Source organism: Chrysochloris asiatica, unplaced genomic scaffold (assembly GCF_000296735.1).
Source record: "Chrysochloris asiatica unplaced genomic scaffold, ChrAsi1.0 scaffold00215, whole genome shotgun sequence".
Classification (NCBI taxonomy): domain Eukaryota; kingdom Metazoa; phylum Chordata; class Mammalia; order Afrosoricida; family Chrysochloridae; genus Chrysochloris; species Chrysochloris asiatica.
In genome coordinates this window covers 3482416-3487236 of record NW_006408733.1, presented here as the reverse complement: position 1 = coordinate 3487236, position 4821 = coordinate 3482416, and positions in this window count along the sequence as shown.

The following is a 4821-nucleotide window of genomic DNA, read 5'->3' as shown; positions in this document are numbered from 1 at the left end:
TACATAGGGTTTCCAAGGAGTGGCTGGTAAGTTTGAACCGCCGACCTTCTGGTTCAAACCGACCTTGTGGCCCAGTGCTTTATCCCACAGCACCACTGTAGGACTCCATAGACAGGATAGGATTGCGAACTAGTCTAGAGATAAAGACTGTACTAGCAGGAATCCTAAGAGACCCTCCACTGCTCCCACCAACCTACACCATGGCCCCAACTCCTCAGGAGCAGGTGACAGTGAGAGGCAAGGTCTGTGAGGTCCACCCAGAGAACAGGAGACCTGGAGTTTAAATTTTTACAGTTACTTCCAAGTGAGGCGATATACTTCGAATGTGTGTAACAAACGTTTAATTATTAAATGCTCAGATCTAAAACACCTGACACATAGGAGGTACTCAGAAATATCTGTTGAATAAATCAACTCAGCATAAATAATAGACACCATTATTCTTGAAATACTGTTTTCAGATTTATTTTATTTTTATTGTGCTGGGAGCCTAGGAATATGGAAGTGGCCCTGGGTGTTGGCTCCAGTGTCAGAAAGCAAAGGAGTGTTCCCAGCTGGGAGGGCAGTGTGAGTGGAAGCAGGACTAAATGTGTGAGTGGAAGCAGGACTAAAGCTGTGTCGAGAGTTCAGGCCTGTGACTGGAGGTCAGTGGGCAGGGTGAGCCTGGCAGCGAGTCCCATGCAGACAGATGAGTGGTTGGGGGTGTCTGAGGAGCCCCAGTAAATAGACCCATGTTCTGCATACCATGCTTATTCACTTGCTGTCATCCCTGTGCTATTGATAATGCCTTGCCTGCATCTGATAGCCATGTCTCTCTCTCCTAGGCTGAGAAGAGCAATGTCTTGGCTCCTGAAGGGGTCTGAGCATGGTGATGGTCAGGCCATGGCCAAGACTGTCAGTGCACAGAATGAACACGCCGTCCAGTTGTTCCCTGACGACTCTTCTGCCCTACCTGGAAGAACTGATTCGTAAGGGGAGGCACCTTCTCCTCACAGAAGTCTCCAGCTGCCAGAAGATGACAACTGGAGATTTCCTGGGCTGCAACTATATATAGTCTTGGGGTTTTAGGTAGAAATGAGGGATTTAATGCTGGGGGCAGGGTGGGATAGGTGCTCTTGGGCAGGCTGCGTACACCATCTAGTTTGGGCTTTCTCACATGAATGAAGGGTGGGGACTGCCAGAATGGGAAGTCTCCATTCTTGCAAGAATGGGGACAAGAGAAGGGCTGTAGTATCTTTTTAGCTGCTTTCTCCAAGCCCCAGTTGCGTAACACTGTCACACGGGCCTCACTGTCACCGCCAACAGCCAGCTTTGTCACTTAACCTGCCTGAGCTGGGCCAAGTCGCCTCTAGCTCTCCCACCATCTTCTGCCTTTCCCTTGCCTCCACCCCAACACCCTCCACTGCCGGGCCTCAGGGCCAGAGCCTCCCTGGGCCCAGCTGGGTAAACCAGCCTCCGCCCTGCCTGCCACCTGGCTGCCGCTTTGTTGTATCCCAGAGCAGACTGGTTTTCTCTGTGAAAATAGAGGCAAAGCAGGTCTGACAGGGTTGTTGGGATTGCCAGTATGACAGACCTGTCTATTCCCTGGTACAAGAAGCATAGCATAAAGTCACCAGGACAAGGCCTGAGCCCCAACTTTACCACTAAAAGTCGTGTGAGCTCGGGGTGGTCACTCACCTCATCTGAGGCTCAGTTTCCTGAAGAGAATTGATTCTGCTTTCCCTTCAGGCAAGCTGGTTGTGTCGGCCCAGGAATCTTCCTCAGTGCCAGTAATGAGGTTTCAGTTGGCAGAATCTGCTTTGTCTGTTTGGACTCTCAGAGACTGGCTCCCTCTAAAGGCCCCCAGCATCTCAGCCCCCAGAGGAGGCATGAAAGCTTGGGGAGCCCCCATCACACACTCCTCAAGTCCAGTTAGCCAGCTCTAGGTGGGGCACACAGCAGGCACTCAGTTAGTACTTATTGAGGGATAGATACTATGGCACAAGAATAGAGCTGGGAAACTCCCTGTCACTAACTCACCCTCCCCTGTGTGTTTGCTGCACCAAACCAACTAAAGACCAGTTTGGTTGCCTCCTTGAGTTCTGTCCTCCCAGGATGTGCTATGCATCAGTCCCCAATCTACCTATAGGCTGCTTCATGCTCCTGTCTGCCTCCAATCCTTTCAGTTGTTGTTGTTGTGAAGTGCTGTCGAGTCGGTTCAGACCCATATCGACCCTGTATAGGGTTTCGGAGGAGCACCTGGTGAGCTTGAACCACCGACCTTGCAGTTCAAATGGCTTTGCAGTCTGGCGTATGAACCCACAGCGTCATACCAGGACTCCTCAAATCCTGTGTACAACCTGCCTTAGCTCCCTATCACTGAAGGGTCAAATCCCAGGCCTACAGGAGGCCCACCCAGCTCCTTCCCATCTAACTCTGCGCTTCCACACATTGCTCTCTTCACCCTGTAGACGCACAGGCTCCCGGCCTTGACCAGCAGCCTCTTAAGAGAGCAGACTCCAAGGTGGTCAGAAGTTTCGCCAGTCTCTCTCCTCTGGCTGCCCTGAGACATCTCCTCTAGGGCCCAAGGGTCAGGGGTGCTTAGTACTGTGTACTGTACCTTCTGAGTGGAGGGGATACTCCATCAAGGGTTCAGAGCCCCTTGGAATTCAGGCTATATGTTGCGGAGTCGGGGTGAGCCTTGAAGGAGGAACTATATTGGCCCAAGTTGTGAATGAAGCAGACTATATCCAGAGAGCTGTGGCCATTGGGCCAGGGCAGGGTAGGTTAAGATCTGAGCTCTCTAGCCAGCCCCATCTTCACAGACAGGTATCCTGAGTGTGAGCTGCATCTTGCCCCCTAGATCCAATCTACCTCTGGAGCAACTTCTATAACTGGCCTGGCCCATGGGTTGTCCCTGAGGTGACAGTCTAAGGTCATTCCTGCCCCACCCCCCATCCTCTCCTCACTCTAGACTCAGCCCCAAGGGCATCTCCCAAGGGCATCAGCTCCTGCTGGAGCCTTGCAGCCCCACCTACACATTGAGGAAAGAGCACTGTAGCTTCTAAGAAGTCCATCAGGAGACCTTGGACTAGCCATACACAGAGGGCCTTGGTCATCATGCCATGAGCTACTTGGGACTCCCATGAAGGATAGGATTGCTGAATGTGGCCTCCAAGGCAAGAGGAGCAGAAGTCTTTACTCTTCTCTATCCCCTCACACTCCTCCTGTCTCTCTCTGGGTTATGACTGAAGGGTGAGCTGAGATAATAATTCCCATAGCAGTGATAATGTTGATAGTAGCAAAAAAAATTTTTAAACCTCTGTGTGCCAGGCTCTGTGCTGAGTGCTGGGGAAACAGAAATAAATAAGATTGACACAGCTTTATCCCTTGATCCCTGAGGGGTTGAAATCACTGTGGGATATGCCCTGTCTGAAGGTTTCCACAGACTCTTGAGGACCCTTCCTCCTCAGCAAAACTCTGCACCACTGACATGCATTATGACTCTTGGAGTTCAGTCTGACCACCAGCCCAGGGGCAGGCAATGAAGTCAGAGCTGTCTTCCACCCCACCTCCACCCCTCTATTCAGTGGAGTCCAAGTCCCAGGGAGTTTCTGACAAAGTCTCCTTGGAGTCCTATATCTTTCTTCATCTGGGATATGTACTGGGCTGAGCAAACCACCTCCAGGCCACAGATCCCTGTGAGACTTCAGTGGCCCATGCTCCGTGGACCCTGACACACTTCTCACATACACCATTCACATTGTTTCTCCCCTGGCAGCTCCCAGCCTCCCAGAGAGGCACCTGCATTCCACCATGAAGGACATTCTCTTTTCTAGTTCTACTACCCTGGGTTTATACCCCTCAAGTGACCCTCTCCCTGGGAGACTCTGTGGACCTATCTCTTCCATGTGAGCATCCCCAGGGCAGGGCCCTTACCAAGCTTGGTCAAGGGAGCACACAAGGTTGTTAAGAATGCTGACTAAATAAATTAGTGGTCTCCTCAGGGTCTGGAGAAGCAAACAGTGTTCCGCTGATGTGAGCAAGTGAGAAATGCCCAGAAGAGTCAGAGAGTAGTAGGTGGGGCCCTAAACAACTCAGTGGCATCCACCAAGCTGTCCAAGGATTTCCCTGGAGGACAGGGGTTGAGAGTGGAGAGGAGATCAGGGAAAGAACTGTGTGAGCTTCATTCCCTCCATAATGCACAGCCACTACCCAGCCACCATAGCTGCGGGAGGGAACAAAGCTCCTTGCAAAGGAAGAAGGGGATCAGTTGTGAAACAGGAGGCCCAGGCGGAGGGAGTAATCAGAGAAGGCCTGAGGGTCCCCGGGAGATGAGGATTCCTGGAAGGGCAAATCACCTTGCTGTTAGACGAAAGTTACGGTCATCTCCTACATGCAGCCTTCCGGGCCTTCCTAAACTAAGTTTGGTGCCTTTCTGTCTCCACCCCCAGGCTTGGCGCTACTTGCTGTTGTCCTGTATCCCTGGTCCAGGCCAGTTCCCGCCCAGGGCTCCGAGAACCGCGCTAGCAGTTCAGACCGAGGGGTGGGACCGCAGGTTTGCCTGAGAGACTGAGAGTTTCTAGCAAGGCGAGGACCCATCCCCCATCTGCGCAAGCCCCATCTCTCCCCCGGCTGGGGCGCCGCCCCATAGAAGCAACTTCAAAGAGCCTATGCCTGAGCTTCCGCCGCGGGGCTTGGGTCCGCGGCCTGCGGAACGCAGACCCGGGCCGGATCCAAGCCGTCGGGGCGTCCTAGCTCCGGGGGCCCTGAATCCCGGTAGAGGTCCCGGCAGCAGGCACACGGGAGAGAGGGGCGGTCCTCAGAGCCCCCCGAAGTGGG